We start from the raw sequence: 16,458 nt of genomic DNA, 5'->3' as shown, positions 1-16,458 counted from the left end.
GCTGAAGCATATTTTTATACTCTGTTAGTAACAAAGGGACATTTGGCTTCTTGTTGTTGCCTGGCTTAGGTATAAATGAATTTTTGTGTTAATAAGACCTGGTGTTTTGTTGAGATGTCAGCAAGCACTGAAACCCTGTATCGTTTATACATGGTCATTTATACACGGTCAAAAAATGCAATAGGGTTTTTCTGCCTTCTCCAGTAGGGTTGGTGACAGTTTTTAGCCAGCAGGAACATATTATCCTCTGGGATACAGGACAGATCCATACAAGACTCTTGACTCCTTCTGACAAATGAGAACCCAGAGCGTTGTGAAATTTTGTTGGCTCGAAGCTGGGAAACCATTTAGAAGTTGTAATTCTCATGTTCCCCAGAAGTGGAGGCTTAAATTTTCCTTGGGACTAAATGCTCTTTTCCTTTGATCAGAGTCCTCTGCAAGGACCTTTTAGTGCATGCATGTAAAGGAGNACACCCCCCCCCCCCCCCCCCGCCTTATTCTCAAGCAAAACTTACGAATGGCCCCGAGCTGCCCTCTGTGGGTACTGGAGGGTGTCTTTCACTGTGTGGCTGGTTGATTTGTGAAATTCTGAGTGAGGTGTGTTGAAGTCTCTGACTCTAATTCTGGTTTCTGTCAAAATCTTTGGTTTCTAAGTTTTTACGTTAGATTTTTTTTTTTAAGATTTATTTATTTGTTTGTTTGTTTATTTGACAGAGAGAGACAGCCAGCGAGAAAGGGAACACAGGCAGGGGCAGTGGGAGAGGGAAAAGCAGGTTCCCAGCAGAGCAGGGAGCCTGATGCGGGGCTCGATTCCAGGACCCTGGGATCACCCTCTGAGCCGAAGGCAGACACATAACAACTGAGCCACCCAGGCGCCCCTTTACGTTAGATATTTTGATACCAGACTTAAGGGTTCATAGCTCTTGTATCTTCTTAATATGTGTACCTTTTATTTCAGTTACACCTTCTGACCTAAAAGTTTTCTTTTTAGGATGCTAATACACTGTTCCCATTTTGCTTAGCTTTTTTTTTTTTTTTAAAGATTTTATTTTTATTTATTTGAAGAGAGAGAGACAGCCTTCGAGAGAGGGAACACAAGCAGGGGGAGTGGGAGAGGAAGAAGCAGGCTTCCAGTGGAGGAACCTGATGTGGGGCTCAATCCCAGAACGCTGGGATCACGCCCTGAGCCGAAGGCAGACACTTAACGACTGCACCACCCAGGCGCCCCCATCCATTTCACTTAGCTTTTATTTGCATGACGTATTTTTATAATTCCTTTATTCTTGATCCTTTTTATTCAGTGCATGCTTTAAGTATATTTCTTACAGTTTAGCTTTATATATAATCTGAAAATTCCTCTCATAGAGACATTTAGCCCATTCACATTTTCTTGTGGCTTTTTCATTTGTATTTACTCTTACTCTTGTTATCTTGTTACATTTTCGGTGTACTTTCCTTATTAGTTTTTTTCCCCCTGATTTGCGGTCACCTAACCATGAGCATCATAAGGCCTATGGATTGAAAAGGTGGAAAAGGCCTGAGAGTCTGAGTAGCATATTCTGATATGACGTGAAAACTAAAGCTAAAATCAGTGCTAATCAAACTTGAGTAGAATAAATAGACCTTTTCCCCGTCAAAATCCAAGTTTTACGATGCAGGGCCAGAAAAGCCCATGAATTCATGAGGAACGGGTCAGTGAGCCCCGCTGGGGTGCAACGTCAGAACTGGAGTCAGAGCGAGGGGCCTGTCAGGGTTAGAGGGACCGGAGAAAACCGGGAAGAAGACGGGCGCGGCAGCAACCTGGGAGGGTTCTGGTGATAAGATAAGAAAGCCGAGGTGAGGGCAGAAGGGTCACATGCAGCCCGCCTGACGGTGCCGGATTTCCTGTCACGCAAGCACCAGCTGGGCCTGAGCTGCGTCTGTAGGACGAGGGCGGAGCCCCCAAGGTCCTGGGGTCCCCGGGGACGAAAGTGACCACAGCGCAGCCAAGCAGAACTACCAAACAGTGGTTTAAAGGAATGGCTGGAAACTTCTCACTCAGATTGGGGAAGTTACCTGGCAATTTGCTAAGTAGAACAGGATAGTCTTGAAAGTACTCTTAATTACACAGGGAGTTTGCATCGTTGTGCAATGAAATCCACTTCGCCGCTTTTATGGGTGTTTGTGGGAAGATGGGCAGGATCTGTGCCTTCTGCTCTGTTGTTGTGCCTGTCATCCTTGATCTCGTCTTCTTTTTACTGTGGTAAAACGGAATGTGAAATTCGCCTTTTTAACCATTTTTCAGTGTGCAGCTCCGTGGCCGCCTTAGCGCGTTCACATCCACATGGTCGCGTGGCTGTGACCACGGTCCATCCACAGAACTCCCTTCATCTTCCCCCAGCGGAATCCCTATACGATTAAGCACTGACTCCCAGCCCCCCAAACCCTGGTGAGCTCTGTTCTACCTCCGGTCTCCGTGCATTTGGCTCCTACAGGTACCTCACGGAAATGGAATCATCCAGCTTCGTTCTTCTGCGTCTGGTTTATGTCTCCTTCCGTCATGTCCTCCAGGTTCATCCGTGTGTCTCCCATTCTGCTTTTGCATCCATCCATCTTCCTCGGGGGGTAAACTCGCAGCAGGGACACTGCAGCCACGGCTTGGGGGGACCCTTGCCACTGTGTCTTCAAAACCTTTAACAGCTGTTTAGCTGAGCGAATTAGACCCGAATCTGTCGCCTGTGTGGGAAGGCAGGCTCTTCTTCTTCTTCTTTTTTTTTTTTTTTTTTTTTTTTTAGATTTTATTTATTTATTTGACAGAGAGAGAGACAGCCAGCGAGAGAGGGAACACAAGCAGGGGGAGTGGGAGAGGAAGAAGCAGGCTCCTAGCAGAAGAGCCTGATGTGGGGCTCGATCCCAGAATGCTGGGATCATGCCCTGAGCCGAAGGCAGATGCTTAACGACTGAGCCACCCAGGCGCCCCAAGGCAGGCTCTTCTAACATGAATATTTAGCTGTTTGGTTTCTCCTCCCTTTTCTCAGAGCTATGGAATGTAGTCCACACCCCATCCCCCAGATCACCATCACCTACTAGAAACTGGGAGAGTCAGTCCTCCTTGTCACTGAGGAAAAGGAAAAAGCTTTGGTCACCAAGAATTTGGCCTCTAGAGCTCTGTAAGTCAGAAAGGTCTGTGTTGAAGAACTAGAGGCGGAGGGTGATAGATTGGGAGGGGGTTGGAGTGGAGGCTGGGTGTGGGTTTGGGAGTGAGGCTGCCCAGAGGCCTGGCTATGAGGTGCCATGATAGCCCAGAATCCCAACCCCAGGGCTCAGCTCAGCAGCCCTGCAGCCTGAGGATCCACGTCCTGCCTGTTCCAACCTGCTGAATTCCTTTTTTTTTTTTTAAGATTTTATTTATTCCCTTGAGAGAGAGTGTGGGCACACGAGTGGGGGAAGGGGCAGAGGCAGAGGGAGAAGCAGACTCCCCGCTGAGCAGGGAGCCCCCGTTGGGGCTCCGATCCGAGGACCCTGGGATCAGGACCTGAGCCAAAGGCAGACGCTTAACCGACTGAGCCACCCAGGACGCCCCCAGGCTGCTCAATGCGTACAAAACGCAGGAGAAAATGAGGTAGGCTTTTAGACACAGCATTAGGCTTCCCGTGCAGGGCTCTTGACTTGAGTTAGCCGCGCCTTCTGGTTTTACGGGCTTATTTGAAGGAAGCATCTGCATTCAAACCTTGCCACCGTGCACATTTTTTTATATGTATAGAAACGTTAGATGTCCTGCCAGCTTCAGGAAGTAAAAGCGTGATTTTCAAAATAAAATGTTGTAAGAATGTTTCCTCCTGCTGTGGACTGAGGTCGATGTAAAGTGCCTTTGTCCTTTCTCCTCCCTGTCGATCCTTTGTCCTGCCGGAGGGCCTCCCTGGATCAAATATGCCAGCAGCTGGTATTGTCGCCGGCACCATCCAAAACCAAAAGCCATTATCATGCCATCGTTCAGAGAGATGAGGCCTTGATGTTTGCTGCTGTTCCCTCTCGATCCCCCAGGACAGCCTGTAAGTCTATTTAGATAATAACAGTCCCAAGTGAATGTGCACTGAGTATTTTTTTCCATTCTCTTATTCATGAAATGTTCATCTGGGAAAAAGAAGTAGTCTAGCCACAGAAGCTGATGATTTTAGAGACTGAATTTGGTCTTTCTGGAAGCAAGAGGTGAAGATAGATTTGAAGATTGTCTCGTATAAATTAAGCTTGGTCATGGAACAAGATTCCTTAGAACAAATTGCTTCGTTATTACGTCTTCTGCTCTTAGGAAGCGCATCCAAAAATACGGAAGTGCTGTTTCCCCTTAAAAAAAAAAAAAAAAAAGCTTTTCCTTACTAAAAATACTCTATTTGGAGTGCTAGAGCATGAGGGTGTGGACAAAATCATGTTGCTCTGCGAAACTTTGGGGACGGTCTTCTGAATGTAGGGGGGGGTCACCCACGCATTGTGAGAAGCATCTCACAGAGAAGCATCTGGGTGGCTCAGTCGGTTAAGTGTCTGCCTTTGGCTTGGGTCATGATCCCAGGGTCCTGCGATCAAGCCCCACTTCAGGGAGCAGGGAGCCTGCTTCTTCCTCTCCCTCTGCCCTTCCCCCACCCACTCATGCTCGCTTTCTCACTCTCTCTGTCAAACAAATAATAAAATCTTTTTAAGAAAAGGATACAGAAACGAAGACACAAGAAGTTAAGGAATTGCTCACAATCATCAACTAGCAACTGACGGGGCTTCTGGCTTCACAAGCCAATCTCTTGGTCTCTCCACTATCGTCGTTTCTCCACGTATAGCGAAAGGACCTAACGCTATAGAGCTAAGTGGGGAAAAATCAGGGCGCACAAGTGTGCAGAACATGGGACCATTTGCATACAAAGAGGGGAAATATCCATGCATGTTTGTGTAAGTGCAGCACAGTGCTGTCCAATAGAACTTCCTGCGATGGTGAGAACGTTCTAGATCTTCACTGTCCAGCACAGTAGCCATGAGCCACTTGTGGGTCTTGAGCAGTTGAAAGGTGGCTAATGTGACTGAGAAACTAAATTCTAAGCTTCATTCAGTTCTAACTCACTTAGCCACATGTGGCTAGCGGCCACTGTATTGGATGGTGCAGGAGGGGACAGACGTGGAAAGACGCAAAGGAAGCCGGTAGGAGATTATTTAATCTTGTAGTTTTCCAACGCTACTTTAGCTGAGCCGTCTGCAGAAAACGTTAGTCGGAAGAGCAGGTCCCCATAGCTGATCATTTCAAAACCACTGATACAATCTGACCGGTTCATTTGAAAGACAAGGAATCTAGAAGCCAGAAAAGTTGAGTCATTTGCCTAAAGTCATGGTCACATAGCTGCTTTAGTGACAGAGGAAGATCCAGGCTGGCCAAAATTTGGATTTGTTCTTTAGAGTCATGTATATTTTGGTTTGCCAAGGCTCATTCAGTCTGATAACCAGCTTAAGAAAAGAAAATAAACTTTTGTGTCCAGTATTCCCAGAACTCCCTGGGAATCCTGTGTATGACTTGTTTGTTTCCTGCAGCCCAGACCACATCAGGCCTCCTTCACGTCCCTGACTTACCTCTTGCCTTGCCCTGCCTGCTGCACTGTCTGTGGTGAACCATTCGGGACCAGGGACCAGACTTCATTATGTGTGTCTGTCCCTCAGCGCCTTACACAGAGCAGGGTTCCATGAACATTTGCTGGCTATAATTATAGACTTAAGAGCAATGGTTTGGGCTCTTTTTCCTGTCTAGAGTTGAGCCATTAATGCAGATGGTTCATAAGAAGGTCTTTTTAACATTTCCTTGGGGACTGGTGCACTTAGATAAGCTCTCAGCCAGGAGAAGGATGGACTTTAGAGGTGCTAACAGATTACTGAGCCTAAAAAGTGGGCAATTCCGGGATGAATGAAACCAGAGCAGAGCTGCAAATAACTGCCAACGTTTTTAAGAAAAAGTAAGCCAAAAAGACAAGTGAAATTACTGACAATGAGGTACTCAACAGAAAGGCAAGAGGAGAAAGAAGGGGAAGAAAGTTCCAGAAAAGTGTTTCTCCAGAGATCTGGAATATGGTCTGGGCCTGGAGCTACAACATGGCAGAGAATCACGTGGGAACCAGGTTGAGGGGTAGAGAGAAGATCTGCTCACAGAAGTTACAGAAGAACCCATGTTCCCATGCCGAACCGCTGCATTTCATCTTCCTCTTACCATGTCAGCTGCTGGGCGGGCTGGGCGTGGACCCAGCTAGATGGCTCAGGAGGTGTCAGGCGGCAAGGCACTCACAATGAAACTAGACCAAGTGTCACCATGCCAAGGCCAGAGAACTTCAAGAAGGAAACGTCACGGGTGGGGACTCTCAAGTGTTGGCTTAAGGGAAAAAGGAGGAAGCAAGAAAGATGTGGCTCCAGCCACTCTCGATGTCAACATCCTTTCAATTCTGTCTCCAGAGAGAGGTTGCACTGGATCGCCTACACATCTCTGAGGACACAGCAGCCCTTTTGTCATTAGAAATCTCTCCTCCGCAGAGCGTATTCCTGTGGGCGTTGTCCCTTGCAACTTACTCATTTGGCCCTCACCACGTAAACCAAACCACAGCCCTTCCTAGACTTGCTTCTTTGATCTCCTCTTGTCCAGGTCTCAAACCCTCGATTCCTTCAACAGGGGAGATAAAGAATGGGAAGAAATCATTTAAAAAGTAAATTATTCCTCTAAATACAATTCTATTCCAACTAAAATCCCTCAGGATTTCTTGAGTCTTGAAAGTGAAATAATTAAAAATTCACGCAGAAGAATAAACAAGTCAGAACCTCCAGGAAAGTTTCCAGAAAGTCATAACGAAGGTGCGTTTGCCCGACCTGAGTGGAAGTACACTGTGATTCTGTAGTAGATAAGTCCCTGCTTTGTAACCCATTTTCACCCATCCTAGGTATTCCAGAATGGATCACACAAACGGTGGAAACAGACCTGACCTGGTTCCCAAGGCCCATGTTTAAGAGTATTAAAGACATTGAGTTGACCAGATTGAGTAGGGCCCCATTTTTAAAATCTTCCAGGCAGGCAGAAGTTTTCAGACTTGATTTGGGAGATGGTTAGCCATCTAAAACCTTAAGTAGAGAAGTAAATGATTAAAGCAATAAGATGAAGAAGTTCCAGGGGCTCCTGGGTGGCACAGCGGTTAAGCGTCTGCCTTCGGCTCAGGGCGTGATCCCGGCGTTATGGGATCGAGCCCCACATCAGGCTCCTCCCCTATGAGCCTGCTTCTTCCTCTCCCACTCCCCCTGCTTGTGTTCCCTCTCTCGCTGGCTGTCTCTATCTCTGTCGAATGAATAAATAAAATCTTAAAAAAAAAAAAAAAAAAAGATGAAGAAGTTCCGAAGAGGAGAGGAGTTCCAAGGAACCCCAAGGGGATTTGCTTGAGGAGCAAAGGGTTGGTTTCCATTCTCCCCTTTGCAACAGTTACAAAAAAAGTAAATAAAGTCAGATGCTCTGAGTTCTCTAGAGCTATGTAACTGCCTCAGAACTTAACGGATTCCAGCGCACCAGTGTTCATTTTGTTCACATGTCTGCAGTTTAGGCCCTACCCCTCTCTGTTCGTCCACGTCTGGGGCCTCCAGTGCCTAGAGGCTGGAACAGTTGGGGGTTGGTCAGTCTCTCTCCGGAAGGCCTCTGTACTTGGCTGACCTGAGTTTCCACATACCTCAGGAGCCTCAGAACCCCCAGAGAGAGCATTCCAAGAGCACTCAGTAGAAGTTCAAGGATTCTTATGACCCACCCTGCACATCCCAAATGTCACTTCCTCCACATTCCAGCAAGTTGTTAAGGCCAGCCCAGATTCAAGAAGAGGAGAATTAGACTCCATGTCTCAGCTGGAAGATGTCAGAGAATCTGTAGCCGCCTTAAATCTGTCGCATAAGCGGAAAAAAACTCAAGGTCTCTAGCCTGCCTTTCTAGCAAGTTCTTAATTGCATCTTCCCTCCCTCACCTACAGCCAAGGCTTTAGTCTTCTTCCTCAACATTTTTGGAAAACAAAAACAAAAAACCCTATTTTTTCAGGATCTGTTCAGCCCAAAAACATACAATTATGAGGGCTCTTACTCATTCATTACCTTGGAATTGACATTGACTTATCTTGTCTGTAAGTGACGTCATTAATATTTTTAATAACATATATTATTTTTCCTAATTATAAAAGTAATACATGGTCATTATCGAAAAATTGGAAAACACGATAAAGATGGGGAATGAAGTTAAAATGTCATCTCACTTAATTTGGTTTCTTGTTTCTGGCCTGTTGATATCTTTCTTGGGTTTTGACTCTATCCATTTGTTATTCTCTGTCCCTTCCAGACTACCTCAAAGTCAGTGATAATGGAGACAAGTATAGGACCAGTCCTCTAGATTGACCTTTACCTAATAACTACTGAGAAACATCACGGATCTAGAACAAATGGCATACAGCAGACCCATAAAAACCCAGAACACCACAATCTTCCCATGAGCTTCCCAGGAATGCCTACAGATTAGAAAACGGAGTTTAGACGGTCTTTTGTTTGTTTGTTTTTCAATATGGAACGTTTCACGAATTTGCGTGTTGTCCTTGCGCGAGGACCATGCTAATCTCTGTCGTTCCAATTTTAGTGTATGTGTGCCAAAGTGAGAACTATAGATTGTCTTTCATAAACATTTTCCAAAACCAAAACAAGTTTGCTTAGCTTATTTGATAGACAACTCGGATATTTCCAGTTCCCTGTTCTGAGTAATAATGCTGTAGCATTTTTGTGGGTGTGTCTTTGGGCAGATGCATTTTCTCTAGAATAGAGATACTCCCAGAGAGAGCTTGGTCAAATGTGAAATTACTTGGTCAAATCATATTTTTATTTTTTTAAAAATATGTTTCTGGTTGCCCTCCGAAAAGCCTGTGCCAATTTATATTCCCATCAGCCAATATAAGAATACCCGTTTTGGAGGGTGCCTGGGTGGCTCAGTCGGTTAAGCATCTGATTCTTTTTTTTTTTTTTTTAAGATTTTATTTATTTATTTGACAGAGAGAGGCAGCGAGAGAGGGAGCACAAGCAGGGGAAGTGCGAGAGGAAGAAGCAGGCTTCCCACCGAGCAGGCAGTCCAGTGCGGGGCTCGGTCCCAGAACGCTGGGGTCATGACCTGAGCGGAAGGCAGACGCGTAACAACTGAGCCACCCAGGCGCCCCTAAGCATCTGATTCTTGATTTCAGCTCCACGCTGAAATCATCAGGCTCCACAGTGGGCATGGAACCTGCTTAAGATTCTCTCTCCCTCTCTAAAAAAAAAAAAACCAAAAACAGGAATACTCATTTCCCACATCTTCATTAACTCTGTGAATTAAAAATCTTTTTAACTTTTGCCAACTTGATGAGTGAAAATAGTTCACTATTTTTAATTTCTGGAGAGACTGAACACCTTTTCAAATGTTTCTGACTCTATTTCCTTGTCAGTGCGTTACTAATTCATTCCTCTGCCAGTTTTTCCCTGACTTGTTCCTCTTATTCATTATAAGAATATATTCCAGATCCTAGTAGTTTGCTATATATGTATATATATTGTTTTTAATTTTGTTATACAGAAATTTAATTTTACGTAATCCATTTTCTTCATCCTTTTATACTTTTTGTATTTTATGCCTTATGTGGCTTTCTTTCCCTCAAGAGTATAAAACTATTTATCTTGATTCTAATAATGTCTAACTTTGGCATTTAAATTTAGCCATCTGGACCTTATCTCTAGACAACTAATGTCTGAGAGAAGGGAAACTCATGAGGAGACTCCCATGGCCAGCAGCCCTCTGCTTGGGAACAGTTTCCGTGTCATGGTGTAGAGAGCTGGGGTGGGAGCCGAGCACGGCAGTCCCACAGAGCTGAGGGAGGCAGCATCAGTGGCAGCTGAGACAGCAGCATTCTAGGGCGTGGGGCATCAGAAAGGAAAGAGCTGTGCAGAGAAGGGGTCCAGGTGGTCTGTGTGTGAGTCACCCTGTGTCCGCAACCTTGGGCGCTGCTGTCCATGGGTGGGGGGGGGAGCCAGACTACTGGAGGTTTACCAGATAGCCTGAGATGGGAACAGAGAAACTAGAATCGGATGGGTGTAGACCTCTACCCAATGCACAGAATGAACCCCAACCCCGTGTTCAGGGAAGGAAGTGCAGGCTCCATTCATTGAGATTTCACATGAACCCACTGACATGTACGTATGCTCTGTATTGTTTTTCACCAAATGTTCAAAATAAGCTTGGTCGTCCCAGGGCACTTCTGCACGTGCTGAACCTTAGTGAGAGATGAACTTCTTTTGTCCTCTATGATCTATACATTGTTACCCCCCAAAAAATACCTGGTCTGAGTCTACAGCTGTGACAATAAAGATGTATCAAAAAAGAGTCTCAGAGAAGTCCCAGGAATGAGGATATTTAGGTCATGGTGTATCCAAGACATCTAGTTCCTGCAGCAGTGAAAAGACTACATTTTCTTTTTTTTCTTTTTTAATATTTAACTGAATTGTAGTCGGCATACAGTTATTATATTAGTTTCGGACGTACGACATAGTGATTCAACATTTATATTATTTATATGTATTACTCAATGCTCACCATGTAGGTATGTTACCGTCAGTATTATTGACTGCATTCCTCATGCTGTACTTTTCATCCCTGTGGTGTATTTATTTTATAACTGCAAGTTTGTAGCTTTTTTTAATGGATTTTATTAATTTGAGAGAAAGTGAGCAAGCAAGTACGAGTGGTGGGGGGGAGCAGAGGGAAAGGGAGAAGCAGACTCCCCACTGAGCTCGGAGCCCGATGCAGGACTCGATCCTAGGACCCTGAGATCATGACCTGAGCCGAAGGCAGATGCTTCACCGACTGAGCCAGCCAGGCGCCCCAGAGTTTGTACCTTTTAATCCTCTTTACATATTTGCCCATCTCCCCACCCCTTCCCCGGTGGCAGCCACCAGTTTATTCTCTATATTTATAAGTCTGTTTCTGGTTTTGTTTGTTCATCCATTTTGTTTTTTATGTTCCACATGTAAGTGAAATCATAAGGTACGTGTCTTTCCCTGTTTGACTTATTTCACTTAGCGTAATACCCTCTAGGTTCTTAATGTCACAAACAGCAAGATTTCTTTCTTTGTTATGGCTGAGTAATATTCGTGTGTGTGTGTGCGCACGCACATGCATGCATCTATCCATCGTCTTTACCCATTCAGCTATCACTGGACACGTACGCTGCCTCCATGTCTTGGTTATTGTAAATAATGCTCCAGTGAGCATGGGAGTGCATACATATTTTCAGATGGGTGTTTTTATTTTCTTTGGGAAAATACCCAGAAGTGGAATTACTGGATCATGTGTTTCTATTCTTAATTTTTTGAGGGACCTCCCTGCTGTTTTTTACAGTGGCTGCAGCAGTGTACGCTCCCACCAACAGCGCATGAGCGTTCCCTTTCCTCCACATCCTCGCCAATGTTTATTATCTCTTGTCTCTTGGATACTAACCCTTCTGACTGGTGTGAGGTGGTATCTCATTGTGGTTTTGATATGCATTTCCCTGATGAGTGACGTTGAGCATCTTTTCCTGTGTCTGCCATCCATTTGTATGTTTCCACGTCTTTTTAAGAAAAAATGCCTATTCATGTCCTCTGACCATTTTTAAAAAATTTTAAATTATGTATTTATTTGAGAGAGGGAGCAAGCGAGAGAGAAGGCACAAATGGGGGGGAGGGGCAGAGGGAGAGGGAGAAGCAGGCTCCCCATTGAGCAGGGAGCCTGACATGGGGCTTGATCCCAGGACCCTGGGAGCATGACCTGAGCTAAAGGCAGACGCTTCACTGACTGAGCCCCCAAGACACCCCCCTGCCCATTTTTTAATCAGATTGCTTGGTTTTGTTTTGTTTTGTTGTTATTGAGTTATAGGAGTTCTTTATGTACTTTGGATGTTAACCCCTTACCATGTATATCATTTGCAAATACCTTCTCCCACTCAGCAGGGTGCCCTTTCCTTTTCTTGACGATTTCCTTCACTGTGCAAAAACTTTTTAGCTTGATGTAGTCCCAGTAGTTTATTTTTGCTTTTGTTGCCTTGCCAAAGGAGACCGATCCAAAAAAAAATATTGCCAAGACTGATGTTGAAGAATTTACTGCCTTTATGGCTTCAAGTCTTCTGTTTAGGTCTTTAATCCATTTTGAGTTTATTGTTGTGTATAGTGTAAGCAAATGGTCCAGTTTCATTCTTTTGCATGTAGCTGTCCAGTTTTCCCAGCACCATTTATTGAAGAGAATGTCTTTTCCTCATTGTATATTCTCACCTCCTTTGTTGTAAACTAATTGACCATATAAGCGTGGGTTTGTTTCTGGGCTCTTTATTCTGTTCCATTGATCTGTATGTCTGTTTTTGTGGTTGTCCCATACTGTTTTGATGACTGCAAGTCTGTAGTGTATCTTGAAACCTGGGACTGTGATGCCTCCAGCTTTGTTCCTCCTTCTCAAGATGACTTTGGCTGTTCAGGGTCTCTTGTGGTTCCGTACAAATTTTATGATTATTTATTCTAGTTCTGTGAGAAACACTGTGGGTGTTTTGACAGGGACGGCATTGAATCTGTAGGCTGTTTTGGGGAGTAGGAACATTTTAATAATATCAGTTCTTCCGTTCTGTGAGCGTGGTTTTCATTTCCGTTTATTTGTGTTCTCGTCAGTTGCTTTCATCGATGTCATAGTTTTTAGGGTGTAGGCTTTTCAGTTCCTTGGTTAAATGTATTCCTAGTTATTTTATTCTTGTCGGTGCAAGTATCAATGGGACTGTTTTCTTAATTTCTCTTTCTGCTAGTTCATTATTAGTGTATAGAAATGCAGCAGATGTCTGTATATTAGTTGTGTATCCTGTGACTTTACAGAATTCATTTATCAGTTCTAATAGTTTTTTTGGTGGTGTCAGGTTTTCTGTATATGGTATCATGTCATCTGCAAACAGTGAGTTTTACTTCTTCCTTTCCAATCTGGGTGCCTTTTATTTCTTTCTCTTGTCTGATTGCTGTGGCTAGGACTTCCATTACTCTGTTGAATAAAAATGGGGAGAGTGGACATCCTTGCCCTGTTCCTGATCTTAGAGGAAAAGCTTTCAGCTTCTCACCATTTAGTATAATGTTAGCTGGGTCTAATGTTAGTGGGTCTGTCATGTACGGCCTTTGTTATGTTGAGATGCGTTCCCTCTAAGCCCACTTTGTTGAGAGTTTCTTTGTGATGAATGTTGCATTTTGTCAAATACTTTTCTGCGTTTATTGAGATGATCATCTGATTTCTTTTTTTTTTTTTTAAGATTTTATTTATTTATTTGACCGAGATAGAGACAGCCAGCAAGAGAGGGAACACAAGCAGGGGGAGTAGGAAAGGAAGAAGCAGGCTCATAGCGGAGGAGCCCAATGTGGGGCTCGATCCCATAACGCCGGGATCACGCCCTGAGCCCAAGGCAGACGCTTAACCGCTGTGCTACCCAGGCGCCCCAGGATGATCATCTGATTTCTACCCTCATTTTGTTAAGGTGGTGCATCATGTTGTTTGATTTGCAGATATTGAAACTTCTACTAATAAATCCCACTTGATTTTGGTGAATGGTCCTTTTACGGTATTGCTGAATATGGTTGAGCAATATATCTTCTTAACTTTTATTTTTGAAGTATAGTTGACATACAATTAGTTTGAGGTGTAGCACAGTGTTTCAGCAATTCCGTACCTTACGCAGTGCTCACCACAATAGGTGTCGTTCCCGTCTGTCATCACACATTATTAAAATATTATTGACTGGATTCCCTATGCTGTACTTTCTGGCACTTACTTATTTTATAATTGGAAGTTTGTACCTCCTAATTCCCTTCACCTATTTTGTCCACCCACACTCTCCCCTCCGGCAACTACTAGTTAGTTCATTCTCTGTATTTAGGAGTGTCTTCCTATTTTTTTGTTGTTTGTTTTGCTTTTTATTTTATTTTTTTAAGATTTCATTTATTTTAGAGAGAGAGAGAATAAGGGAGAGGGAGAGGGAGAGGGAGAGAGAGACTCTCAGTCTCCATGCTGAGTGTGGAGCCGGACACAGGGCTCGATCTCATGACCCTGAGATCACGACCTGAGCCAAAACCAAGAGTCCGATGCTTAAGCGACTCAGCCTCCCAGGCGCCCCTGTTTTGCTTTTTAGATTCCACATACATGTGAAATCATATGATATTTGTCTTTTTTCTGCATTTGCTCATATTTTGTTGAGGATTTTTACATCAGTATTTATCAGGAATATTGGCTTACAGTCTTCTTTTTTGTAGTGTCTTTGTCTGGTTTTGGTAGCATGGTTATACTGGCCTCATGCAATGAATTTGGAAGCATTCCTTCCCCTTCAGATTTTTGGAATAGTTTAGGAAGGATAGGTGTTAACTCTCACTTAAGTGTTTCGTAGAGGGGCGACTGGGTGGTGAAGTCAGGTGAGCATCCGGCTCTTGGTTTCGGCTCCAGTAGGGATCGCATGGTGCTGAGATCGAGCCCCACATCAGCTCCGTGCTCGGCATAAAGTCTGCTTGAGATTCTCTCTCTCCCTCTCCCACTGCCCCTCCCCCAATTTGTGGGCACGCGGGCTCTCTCTCTCTCAAATAAATAAATAAATCTTTAAAAATAAATTATAAAAGTAAATGTTTCATAGAACTTACCTGTGAAGCTATCCTGTCCTGGACTTCTGTTTGTTGGTAGATTTTGTTTGTTTGTTTGTTTGTTTTTACTGATTCAGTTTCATTACTCAATCAGTCTGTTCAGATTTTCTATTTCTTTCTGGCCGAGTTTTGGAAGATTGTATGTTTCTAGGAATTTATCCGTTTCTTCTGTGCTGTCCAGCTTGTTGGCATATAATTTTTCATAGTGTTTTTTTGTAATTCTTTGTATTTTTGTGTGGTCGGTTGTCATTTCTCTTTCATTTCTGATGTTATTCCTTTCTGTTTTCCTCGATGCATCCAGCTGAAGGTTTATCAGTTTTGTTTATCTTTTCAAAGAACTAGCTCTTAGTTCATTGATCTTTTCTATTTTTCTATGTCTCTATTTTATTTATTTCTTCTCTAATCTTTATTATTTCTTTCCTGCTACCAACTTTGGGCTTTGTTCTCCTTTTTCTAGTTTCTAATTCGACACAACGTTAGATTGTTCATTTAAATTTTTTTTTGGTTCTTGAAGTAGACCCGTATTGCTATAAACTTCCCTATTAGAACTGCTTTTGCCACATCCCGAAAATTTTGAACCATTTTGTTTCCATTTTCATTTGTTTCCAGGTATTTTTTTAATTTTCTCTTCGAGTTCTTCATTGAGTCTCAGTATCCTATAGCCCTTGGGCTCTCCCAGATTTAAGTCCCACTGATTTTTAAAGCCAGACGTTATCGGGGTGCATCTTAGCAGGGCGGTGGGGGGCTGGCTACCTGATGTGGTCCTTGATCCCCTCACTCCTCGGAGAGGATCTCCATGCCTGTGCCATCCCTCCCACTTGTAGGTCACTGCACTGGGGGTTTGGTTCCCGACCATATTTCTAACCCTCCTACCCTTCTCCATGTGGCTTTTCCTTCCATCTTTAGCTGTGGAAGACCTGTTCTGTTGGTTTTCGGGGCATTTTCAGAGGGAGGTGCTCTGGGTGTCATTGCAGCCTTGGTGTGTCCCTGGAGGAGGCGCACTGAGGATTCTTCTCTTCTGCCGTCTTCCCAGACTCCCAATAGACTACACTTTCTCATCAGTCTCCTGACTTCTTCCCAGAAGCTTTGGGGTTTTTTCTTTTTAACTTTTTTTAGACTTTTGAGGTTAGTGCACACAGAGTCAACCCATTCACAGAAATCTAATGGAGGAACCTAGAGATCCTCAGAAAGGATGAAGTGGTGGGAATGAAGTCAGACAGCTACGGAGTCCAACTGTGGCCTCCGTGGAATTGAGCACGGGACCCATTCCAGCATGCGCGCTCCACAGCTTCCCTCTCCAGCCCTCGCTGTTTTCAGCAAGCCCTGGTGTTTCCAGGCCAGAAAAGGCAAATGACATGAACCTTCTAGAAGCAAGTGCTGTAGATTGCTGGGTTTTGCTTTGCTTTTGTCCCCCTCTGTTATTGACGAGTGCCACCTCCGCGTTCACCCGTGCAGAACTTTGTCTACAGTCTCAGCCACTCAAGGGAATATTGTTGGAGAGTCACTGAAGTTAGTTTAGCTTCTCGTGTAAATACTTTTCCGTGTATCCACTTTTCTCAAGTGACTTTTGCTGCACCGAAGACAAAATTCTGTATCTTACAAAATTTTCTTCTGAGCGTTCGTAGAAACTTAACCAGTCTTGGAGGTGCTTGGAATGTTACCATATATATATACCGTATGATAAATGTATGAATGTATATCTGATACCATATACCATATATATATATATATATATATATATATATATATATA

At 43.9% G+C, this 16,458-nt stretch overlaps 1 protein-coding gene and 1 pseudogene across 3 annotated transcripts in view; one reads left to right on the top strand and one right to left on the bottom strand.

The window, feature by feature from the left end:
• Positions 1–16,458, top strand: part of SPECC1 (sperm antigen with calponin homology and coiled-coil domains 1) — a 262,628-nt gene that overhangs the window by 218,293 nt on the left and 27,877 nt on the right. The window lies entirely within an intron of this gene.
• Positions 8,564–8,664, bottom strand: LOC121102668 (annotated as a pseudogene).

The sequence above is a fragment of the Ursus maritimus genome, unplaced genomic scaffold (genome assembly GCF_017311325.1).
Source record: "Ursus maritimus isolate PB19 unplaced genomic scaffold, ASM1731132v1 scaffold_14, whole genome shotgun sequence".
NCBI classification, from domain to species: Eukaryota; Metazoa; Chordata; class Mammalia; order Carnivora; family Ursidae; genus Ursus; species Ursus maritimus.
This window is presented reverse-complemented; position numbering and strand designations above follow the sequence as displayed.